The sequence below is a fragment of the Spinacia oleracea genome, chromosome 5 (genome assembly GCF_020520425.1).
Source record: "Spinacia oleracea cultivar Varoflay chromosome 5, BTI_SOV_V1, whole genome shotgun sequence".
Lineage (NCBI taxonomy): Eukaryota > Viridiplantae > Streptophyta > Magnoliopsida > Caryophyllales > Amaranthaceae > Spinacia > Spinacia oleracea.
In genome coordinates this window covers 21,063,475-21,075,372 of record NC_079491.1, presented here as the reverse complement: position 1 = coordinate 21,075,372, position 11,898 = coordinate 21,063,475, and the positions used below count along the sequence as shown (strand labels likewise).

The 11,898-nt window shown below is 34.0% G+C and overlaps 1 long non-coding RNA gene across 3 annotated transcripts; it reads left to right on the top strand.

Annotated features, from left to right (window-relative positions):
• The first annotated feature begins 1,587 nt into the window (after positions 1 to 1,587).
• Positions 1,588 to 5,133, top strand: LOC130461959 (uncharacterized). Of its 3 annotated transcripts, XR_008922034.1 has the most exons (5): positions 1,588 to 1,844; positions 2,885 to 2,946; positions 3,440 to 3,534; positions 3,778 to 3,930; positions 5,014 to 5,133. It is a non-coding gene; the product is annotated as an uncharacterized lncRNA (long non-coding RNA). The 3 variants fall into 3 exon arrangements; XR_008922033.1 differs by having other exon boundaries at positions 2,885 to 3,534; XR_008922032.1 differs by having other exon boundaries at positions 2,885 to 3,930.
• The last annotated feature ends 6,765 nt before the right edge of the window (positions 5,134 to 11,898 follow it).

Below are 11,898 nucleotides of genomic sequence, written 5' to 3'. Positions count from 1 at the left end.
ATATATATATATATATATATATATATATATATATATATATATATATATATATATATATAAAGATGAAACCAACAATAAATTATATGTTAACATTTGTTTTCATATACTAGAAATGATTGGGTCAAAGTGAATTATGTGAATAGTGAAAAAAGTCAAACTGGTGCGATTATTCCGGGACAGAGGGAGTAAAGTGTGAAGCTTTTAGAGCATAATCTTTTCCATTTTTCTTCATTTTTTCACCGGGCTTGGCACATCCTTTTTCTTTTTTACTATAAGAAATCCATAATCTCGATGACATAATTGGTTCTCCTGTCACTTTGCTTTTCGGTGGTGTTTCCGAGTTATCTTGGGCATTCTAGCTTGGTTTTGTCTAGATGGTTCTAGCATGTCAATGACCAGGAACTACGCGCATATTCTCATTGGATCTTGGTTGTTGAGTTGGATTTTGTGATCAAAATGAGTAAGAAAACCGACATTTCACCTTTGTTCTGGAACACTCGGCTTCCTGCCCTAAGTCGATCCTAAAAAAGTGTCGTTCTTCCGGATCCGGATTTAATGAGACCGGAATCAATGTCTCATTGCTAGAGGTCCTCATTGTTGCATTGGCAAACAATTAGAGACAGAGGGAATAGTACATATCACATGACATAATTGTAAATAAATAGATTTCAATATATACCTTTAAACTCAAAATTTATTAATTTAGTTCACTTTCTTTCGTTTCTTTTTATTTCCACCTTTTTAAAAAACTTTCTTAGTGATTTAATTACGAAAATTTCATGTTATGGATTATTCATGAATCCCACATATTAATAAGGATAAATTATACTTTACCACTTAAAAAAATTAAATATTTTTATCATCTAAAAAACTATGTAATCCCCCGTAATTTTATACATTTTATTAATATATTTTAACGTATAGTTAGTTATATTTAAATAGAATTTACGAATTGTATAAATAAATATATAATTTAAGTATATTTATTTTATTACATTTCGAATATTTTTAACGATTTACGAAATCAAAAGTAATTTTAGAATTTTACGTTGAAAAGAAATCGAATTACGAAAATCGATTGAATTTAGAAAACGATACTAATCGATTTTGGATTGAAATCCTAAAACTAAATCCAAATTCTAGCCCAATTGGCAAAGCCCAAATAATAAGACCCAAACACTTTACTCCTTTTCTCTCCTTCAATTTTACGTAAAACAAAAGAAGCCTAACCCTTCCCTATTCACGTGAACGAGAACCAGGCTTTCTCCCTCACGTTGTTGTCCCCGCCGCCGTCAACCACCAGCCACCGGCGACCACCACCGGTAACTCCTCCATCTTCCTCCTCCACTACAAGAAAAAAGGCTTATAGCAACGCCCTTTTCTGCAACAATTTTACCGGCGTTGCTATAGTATGGCTATTGTAACAGTTAAATATTTAATGTTTTAAGTAGATTTGGAATTAGGAAAAGTGTTACCGTAGAAAACTTATGGCAACCGTTTTGGATGAATGAATTAAAAAAACTTTTATAGCAACATTTTTTAGGTCAATCTTCTAAAAGTTGTAAAATAAAACATGAAAACTAAAAGGCGACTATTGCTCTTCCCTTCAATGTTTTCAGAATTCAGTTTCTTCCCAAACCCTTAAATATCCATTTTCTTCGTTCTCATTCAAATTCTTTGTTCTAATTCATCCGGTCATCCCCTTACGTTCGATGTCTTCATCTTCGTTATTTCAAGCAGGACAATTGGAGAATAGGTCTGTGAATTGGAAATAAGAAGAGTTGGCAATTTGCATTTCAGAATTAGCGAGAAGAACAAGTTTCGAAATTATCGAGAAGAGCAAGGTTAGGTCATGGTTTTCTCTTCATATCTAGTCTTAAGTTTCACAGGTTAAGATGTAGTTTAAGTTTTCAATTATAATTGGATTTTTGAGTGGTTTAAGGATTCAATTAGGGTTTTTATAATTAGGGAATTCGTATGTTTTAAGATGCGTGTTGAACTGCTGATGCAAATTACAATAAATTCTTTTGAATGATTCTAATGAATTCTTCGTATGATTTAATTAGGGAATTTTAAGTTGAGTCCATAATGTCAATAAAGTCTTTAAGTGATTCTTTTTGCATGATTTAATCAGAGAACTACTTTGTATCGAGTCAACAATATTAATCATGTGTATGATGGGATAATTTTGAATGATCTTAGTTCTGATTTTTTATACCGCCCTGACAAATTTCTTTCTGTGCGTGAATCTTGGATCCCCATTTTTTTATTCTTGAATTGGGTTGTAGACAAGATGTTCATCTTCTTGTGTTCTTTGTGAAATTGAGTTGTAGCCTAGAAGTTTCTGATTTAAGTTGATCTGTTTGTTCTTTTATACTGTTTTGTTTGTCATGGGAATTTCTTACTCAAAACTTAAACTTAGTTTTAATTCCATTATGATTTTTCCCAGTTCAGGATTTTTCCCATAGGATAAAATAGCAGATTGTTGCTGTGAAATGTATCAATGTCATTGCAATGGAGAACACTACATAAGCCTGCTTGTTTTATAGCTTAGTCCCCAGATGGTAGATTACAAAATAAACTTTCACAAGTTGTCGAAATGCACTGTAGTAGATAACTTTGATGCTTGAGGAGTTATTTGTTGTGACTATTGAAGTACTAACACTTAAATGTAATTTAACAATGTGTAGATGTCTTATGCGCTATAGCTGGTAACCATGATTAACTTAATATTTATTAAGGATTTATCCAAAACCAATTGTTTATGGGAAAAAGAATACTAACATTGATACATCAAGTCAGACTGGTAAACTTTTGCAGATGTATTGTTACAGTTTCTTAATTATGTTGCATAATTTATTTATTGGTATCTTATACATGGCAGATCTTGGTAGCTGAGCTAGCAGTTGTGGCTTGATTGGTGTGCATATTCTTTGGTTCAATCAGGTATTACTATTGACATGCACCACAAAAATTTAAAACTCGCATATTATTATATATAAGTCCAACTTTCCTAGATTTTGAGTTTGTACGAGTTGGTAACCCTGATATCCGTGTGTGACACTGATACTTCATACACGAGTCCCTGTAACTTTTGACATGTTTCCTTGTTGCTCGTTCTCCATCTTTAGTTTTTCATTTTACGTAGAACATGTTCTTTTTAGTAGTATTGTGATAATAGACTAGTCCTCGGTCGATTAATAATCTAATGTTAACAGTGCCATAACTCTGATTGGATCTACCAGGTACTTGTTTCCATCTTCTTTTCCTTTTGCAACAAGATTCAAATGCCATTTCTGTTCTTTTGTTCCAGGGGCGTCTTAATGTTTTTTTTGTTGACAATAGATATATCATTATCCCATTATTGTCTCTTCTTTTCCCTCAGTCCTCGGTGTTTTCTTTTCTAGACTCTTTACCTGGTATATAAGACTTGTTGTAGGTTCCTTTGAGAGTGTAGAAGGATCTGATGATGAAGATGCCTTCACATAGAATTCTAAACTGGATCCCACATATCTTCACTCTAATGGAAATGATGTAAGTTGTTTCCGTAATATTTATTAATAGTTGCTTCTTGGTCTATCGCGTGTAAATTATTTGTGCGTGGAGACTAGAGAAGGTAATGTATTGTCTTGAGCGTCAGTTTATCTAGTTATGCTTTCTCACTCGGCTTTTATGTTCCTTTTAACTGCTAAAACAAGAAATAAAAGGAAAAAGAAGAGGGAAAAGGTCGTGCAGACAAGGACGACTATTGTATCTAAATTTGATCTTCTTAAGCAGGGTTCATAACTGACGAGCCAATATCAAGATTTACCAGGGAACACTAACAATGGAGATCAAGTTCCTATAACTTATCCGAGTATATCCCATAGCTGCTGATATTCCGAGGAAGGAGCCAGAGCAAGAACATTTGCTAAAAATTATCTCCAAGTGGTACATTTCTACTCACTCTGAATCTTCAACAGACCTTGTATATTTGCCTTCTTGTTCGTATTTTCTCATTTCCATATTTAAATTATTTTCCTTTTTTTTTGTCTTGGGCTTTTGGCTGGGTCATGAAGCTTTGAGGGATCTGATTTAATAGTTTGTTTACTTATTTTCCATAACATATAGTTGTGATTTTGATTGGGAAATTAAAATGATACTCCGTATTATACAAATTACGAAAGAGTTACAAGTTTTTAGCCTAGATAGCAGTTCTATGCAACCACTGATTCACAATAAAACTTGGAGCCCAAATTTACATCAGTATTCACACTCTTTGTACTCTCTACTTTCTAGTATCCACGCCAGAGCGACTGGGCTATCCATATCAGTTCTAACCATAAACCAAAGTGCAATAGTCAAAGGCTCAAACCTAATCATTATAATGTTTTAAGACTAGAACCGAAACAGAATTTACAACTTCCAGCACCATCACATTCCAGTTCACTCCAGGCTAGTACAAAATCTTCCACAGGTAGCAACCTTAGATTCTGAGTGAGAAACACCAACATTCCACTATCAATTATAGCATACGAAAACCACCTAATTGCAGTGACTATCAAGGCTTATTGGGTTTCAGGGATAATAGTCATGTTCTCTTTTCCCGTTTCATAATCCCCGTAGTATGAATGCTCAAAGTATCTTCACCTCCAAAAGAATATCCTCCCCGTAGTTGTCTCTTTAAAATCTTTGTTATGTGGATCTTGATTACGAAGTTGATATTTCTAAAGATACGTTGTAGTCTTATGAACTTGCTCTTATGAACTTCCTATTGGTATGTTTTCTAATCTATACTATTCCTTCTACTTATTTTTCTTTGTACACATACCTCCTTTCTAATTAATATCACTTGCACCAACTACACAACTTAAACCAAATTTAAATTATACCACTAGTACAGAACTTAAATCAAATACAAATTATCTTTTGTCATTCAGTCGAGTTTCTTTTTTCTTACGTACGTATTTGGATTTTATTCATTGATAATAAGTTTCTTATTAAAGTGTTACAATTAATTTGTTTGTTGTGCAGGATGGTGCATATGATCAAGAACTAAAAGCTACTTTGAATATGTGAAGATTTAAATGGCTTCTGGTACATACATATTCGATATGTTTTAAAAATAGAGCTATTGGACCGTGATTGTAGGAGTTTTATTTATTTATTATTGAGATAATTGTAATAGATATTATGCTTATGAATTTAAGTTATTTGAATTGTATACATTTTTTAACTTATTTGTTATGAAAATTTTATTATACATAGTTCATATTTAGTACATATATATGGATAACTAAATCCATTTGAGAACATAACTTTAGACCAATTGAAAGCGATTCCGTAAGCTCAATTGAAAGTGTTGGCATAAATTCAAATGTGACCATTTTCATAATCAAACTAAAATTGTGGCTATAAACTCGATATAAAGTGTTGCCATAGATACAATTGGTTGCGTTACCATAAGTGTAAGAATGCGTTGCATTAGTTTTAAACTTTAACCAACAACAAGCTAGTAAGTGTTGCCTTAATTTGACGAAAAATTTTGCCTGAAATGTGTAAATGTTGGCTTAAGTTGTTGAATAACTGTTGCCATAGGTTTAAAGTGTTGCCTATAAAAAGCGTTACTATAATTATTTATGGCCGGTTTATCATAACTGTTGCCTAAATTCGAGAAACTGTTGGTATAGACTTATAGCAACGCCCCCTATTGGTAACGGTTTTTAAACCGTTGCTATAGGCCTATTACAACGGTATATTGATCTATGGCAACGGTTTATTGCCGTTGCTATAAGCCGATTTTGTAGTAGTGCTCTCCTTCATTCTTTCTTTCTCTCCCTCTTTCCTTTTGCTCTCCTTAATCAATGGTTATGATTTTCTTGCCTATGCTTCTCTCGACAGCCACCACAATACCACCACCAGCCGCAGCAACCACCTCACTACAGCCCTTGTCGCGCTGCGCCACCCAGTCGCGGCCAACCCCCCTTCTTTCTGCTCCAACACACGCAACCAGTCTTCCCTTCTCTTCTTGTTTCTTGCACACGCCATCCACAGTAATGCACCTCCGTCGCGCCACCAGCCACGTTGAACCACCGGCGCGCCGCCTCTTTCCCTGCTTGTAACACCCTAATAATTCCTTGCTTTTATAAAACCATTTTCCAACTTAAAATAAAGGAATTACTAAAGTATTACCGCCACCGTGATAACGGTTAAGGCTATTACCAGAATTACGCAGCGGAAATTAATGTCAACTAACTTTTAAAAACACAATTAATAAAATATCGAGGCCTCCTACAATTTGGAACCATAATGGCCCAAAAAACCAAAGTATAAATAGTCCAACCATTTCAAACATAATTAAGGTAAAATAAAATAGTTCAAAATACGAAAACATGCAACTCTCTCGATCATCCCAAGCCACATGATTCCGATCAACCAACCTGCTATATTATTCTACTCCCCATCAATGCAAGTGCAAATGATAGATCATCATAGGGTCATTAAGGCAAAGGCCATGACCAAAACACACAAAGCACGTAGTCAGCAAAAGCTGAGTACTTACAAGGATAGAGTGAATGAAACTAAAACATGCATCACTCACTAAGTACTAACCATCATGCAAAAGCCATATAATTAATAAATGACAACCAATCATGAATACAAGACTCGACTCTTGACTCACAATTCAATTAGAATAAGCTTCGAACGGGCCAAAAGAAAGTTCCATAAAGGAAAAGGTGATGGGAGCCAACCATACACCAAATAATAAATAATAAAATCGGGCCATACCGAGTGTCGGGCCATACCGACGGAATTCCTGCGCATAATATAAATGAAACAACGTCTTGTACGAGCTTTCCGGCAAGACTCCCCCCATTGTTCATACTCAAGGTATATACGTTCCAAGAGTTTTGAAGCTTGTTCTGGTTGCACTTTACGTTTATTAATATTTTATTAAAGGTGAACTCAAGACTCAACAATGTACATTCATACCATTAATAAACAACAACCAAAACAATCTTATTTTATTGCTTTAAGACTTGTGATCAACCAAGCAAGACACTTGTGAAATTACTACCATGTTCCTCCTCACCAAAGTGAGACTCCACATCATGCACATTAACATGAGGCTTGTGCCCTTGCACGACAAATCCTAATTCATTTCATACAAAATATTTCCAACTGAACCCTACATGTGCGGTGGCTTACATGAGCTAACCCTTCACATGTGGTAAATTAAATAGTACCACGAAGTACGAATAATTGGCTCAAAGTATGCTAGACATCCCGTACAATAGCATACAAATAAATAATCATCCCTTGCATGTGAAACAAACCATACATGCATAAATATTGAACAACATGATTGACAATGAATTCCATACTCATAATAATCTCAACATGCTTGTTCAACCAACAATTCAATAATTCCAATAACATTAATCCACATGATCGTTCACCAAAGCATATATGAATCCATATAATATAATTCACATCATCAACAATCATGTAATGTCCATGACAAAAGTGTGGTCGCCCTAGACTTGTACGTACCTTGAATACCTAAGCGTAGGGGCCACTTTGCAATAACGAGCACTCAACTAGAAATCACCTCCTATCATCAAAATAATGAAACTTAAATTATTTCCATGTTCATTAAATTTCCAGCAACTTTATAAAATCTAAAACCTTATTTAAACTTTAGAATTCGATTGTTTTTCAATAATATAAACGTCTCAATTTGCAAAACCAATCCTTAGTACGAAAACATACTTTTTTCGTCTTTAAAATCAATAAAAATCAACACTTTAAGCCTTTATTCAAATATGAAAATATAATTGATTATCATAATTAAAATCATCACCTAATTATGCTAATCAATTGACTCATTAGGTCTAGATTAAAACCCTAACCTGAAAATCCCATTAAAACTAATTTAACATCATAAAAATCAATTCTTTATTCAATAAACAAATCTGAAAATTCGTCCTTTAATAATTAAAACAAGCCTGATGAATCACAACACGCAAATCCTCAAACCACGGTATTCATAACCGGTTCCCAGCATTTTAATTACTCAAAACAATATTAATATTAAAATTTAAAATACGGAATTGAAATAGAATAGGTAAGGAAGAAGAGAATTATACCAATCCGGCCTATAGCACGGAACCATCACGAATTAGGGTGATTGGGCGAAAAAGAATTGAATTACGAACACGAACAACACACACACACACACACACACGTCCGTGTGTGTGCGCGCGCGGGATTGAGGGGTGACGAGCAGGGGCTGGCGCGAGGGCGCGAGGGCTGGCGACAGGGGCTGGCGCGAGGGCGCACAAGAGAGAGACGAGAGCAGGGGTGTGCGGTGCACACGAAGCAACAACAACACAGCAGCACGGCACCAGTAGCGATGCGTGCTGGCTGGGCGGGCTGCGAGAGAAAGGGAGGGCGAGAGTGTGTGTGTGGGCGACGGGCGAGCACACGACACAAGGCACGCAGCACTCGAGGAGCAGGGGCGATGGCACGGCAGCACGAAGGCACGAGCACGAGGCTGTGCGGGCGTGCGTGCGTGCGGACGAGAGAGAGAAGAGGGAGTTGGAGTGAGGGGCAAGCAAAGCAAAATAGGGTTTATGAATTTTAGGGGCTCATTTAATGATGAGGAGTCCTAATTATAGACTCCTTATTTTTAATGGGCTAGGCTTAGGAAAATAGGATTGGGCTTAGCAATTAAATGATTGGGCTAGCCAAGAGTTTGGAATTAAATTCTTTTGATTGGGCTCGTTTAATAAAACGAATTGGACTTTTCATTTAAAACCCGAAGCCTTTAAAAATCATTTGCAACCCATTTAATTTCCCGACTAAAGAATTAAATTCGTTTCGTAATTAATTAAAATAATAAATATTCTAATTAATTAAAATACATTTAAATAATATTTAAATGCGAATTAATTTTCAAAAATCGTAAAATGCTTTATAAGTATAATAAAATATATTTATAAATATTATAAAAATACGAGGTATTACACTGCCGCCGCCGTCCCTGACTGCCGACCACCAACCCTTCTCTATTTCGTTGGTTAATTCTTAAACCCTAAGCTAATTAAATGTTTTAATTATGTTGATTAATTCTAATTATGTTCTTGAATTAAATTTATAATCTTTATGGTTTGAATATGATTTTCAGATTTGGTGTTGATATTATAAACTAATTATTTTCAGTTTTGGTTGATTAAAATATAAGTTAGGGTTTAATCATGTTTTATTAATTCGAATTATGTTTTCTTGATTTAAAGTTATAGTTTTTATGATTTAAATTATAGATTTCAGATTATACGAATTATATAATAAAGTTACTAATTTTCAGATTATATTATATTGGTTAAATTAGTGCCTTTAAGTAGTAAAGTGTGACTTTTGAGGTTTTAATGGCTTTAAATCATAATAGAACGATTATATTATTATTAAAGCTATGATTTTTATGATTTTAAGAACGTTGATTATGTTCCGTGGACGTTTGAAATTATTTTATATTGCTGGAAATTTTAAAAGGGATGTTTTATTGGAGTTAGGACGACTTGTGAACATTAGTTTAATAGTTATTATGCTTGGAGGTTATTTAGTTAAGTTTCGATATTGGGGATGGTTCAAAATATGTTTATGGTGTATTTATAGTACTTTAGTATTGCTGTAAATTGTTGGAAATTGATTGGGGAATTTTATTGGTTGTTTTTAGGCGGAGAATTCTTTGTAGGCGACTTTTGAATTCGTTAAAGTGGCCTAACAGTTTGTTTACACAAGGTACGTACATACCTGTGATTGTTGAGTCATAACAGAGTTTAATTTGTAAATCATGTAAAGTGAAACTGAGTAGCAATAGCTTTAGACTGTGCACGTCTAAAGTGACGGACAATCAGGAGTTGGGGTCATGGGTCGACTATGGCTTTTTCTGGGGCCGGATTGATCACCGGTTCTATTTTATTCAAGTCCATCGATATCGCAGGTCATTGGGGTTTACGGAGTCGCGCCCGTACCTCGTCTTCCTTAGTGAAGAAGTTTCTAGTAGACAACTCAGTCCATTGACTATTTCAATTAAAATAATGTTAATGATACAAAGATCTAGTTCAGTCAAATATAGTCTTAAAGTCAATATGTTTTGGTTATCCTTGCTTATGTTTTATTAGTATCATGTTAGGATTGTTCGTTTAATAGAATCATGTTAGGATTATTATTGATTTAGTATGTAGTACTCAACTTTGCTGATTACGTGATTTTGCTTGTGCATGTTGATCATGGCTATGCCTTATTGATCCTGTGATGACCCAATCTTTGGTGAGCAGTCTCTAGGGATCCATAAGCATTGTCCATTGCAGGTTTGAAGATGATGCATCTCTGGGGTTCGGGATCTGGAAAGATTTGTGTAGTCGTTATTTTATTTCATTTGAATTTGGTTGTGTTGAACTTGTTTTAATGGACTTGTATTTGATTTAAACTAATTATGTCGACTTCGGTTTGTTGGTTCTGGGTAGTTGACTTATTTAAATTATTAAAGTTATTTATTATGTTTTCCGCTGCAAAATTCTGAATAAGCCGAAACGTTTTCACACGGGCGATAATACCTTGATAATTCTCTATAGTTATATTTATAAAAAGGGTTGTTTTAGAAAAAGAAAAATTGTCGGGGTGTTACAAACTAAAACTTGTATTTTATCACCTAAAAAATTTAAAACTTGCTTTTTACCATATGAAAATGGGAAAATAGATGAAATTGTTACTCCGTATATAAGACCCAAGTACTCCATAAAAAACAATATATCCTATTACTCCATCCGTCCCCGATTATTTATTTCAATTTTTTTCGTCCGTCCCAAATTAGTTGTTACACTTCTAAATAAGAAACGACCCCACAATTATTATATTGTCTCTCTCTTTCCACTAATTATTTTTTTGTCCATTCACATTTCTCATTCAATTAAAAACATACCCCACTAACACTTCATATCTATTTTTTCAATAAAATACCACTTATCATCTAAAATTTTATGCAAAGTTAAATACATCGAGCAATTTGTGAAGGAGGAAGTAATAAATACATTTCCCTCAAATCTCTCATATTATTTTCCCTCAAAATAAAAATAAAAATAAAAATAAATACATTTCTTCGATACTGGGGTCCGAAGAAATAAACAGAGTCGCGTGCAAGCTGAAGAGTAAATGACGCGTGTACATGACATATGGGGTAAGACGGTAAGTAACAATTTGTACCACTTTTTTTTTTTTTTTTGAGGGAAACAATTTGTACCACTTAAGTCGACTACAAGTCTAGAATTAATGTTAACACCAAACACGTAGCACTACCACAGTACTACTGTTACTTTCATTTTCTTAACACTCCTTTTATAATATCATATCGTCATTTGTTTGTTTACGGATCACCACATAATTTTTTATAAAGCCAAGCCCACCCCCTAAACTTCCAATGATCATGACCGCTTCCTGCCTCGTAAGGGCCGTTAGAACTAACACTCACTCACATAAGTCATTACTTTTTCCTTCCGTTCATTAACGATTGTCCCATACTCCCTCCAAATTTTGTTTAATACATATGATAATGGGATCGTGAAAAAGGTAGTAAGTAAAACACAGTAAATAGTTACCAAATATAAAAATACATTAATTTTAAAAAGTATTTATAAGAAGCAAGTGATGTATTTAACAATACACGAAGAGAGTACTTTCTTTCCACAAGATTTTGACATAACTATACACATTCATAAATATAGACCCATTGAAAGTAAAATAAAGACAATAAAGTGGAAAAAAATTATCTCCTTATCTAAGTAGTTGCACTATTTTGACTTTTAACATAAACTTTTGACTAATAAATAGAAATAAATATTATTATGTGAATTGTAC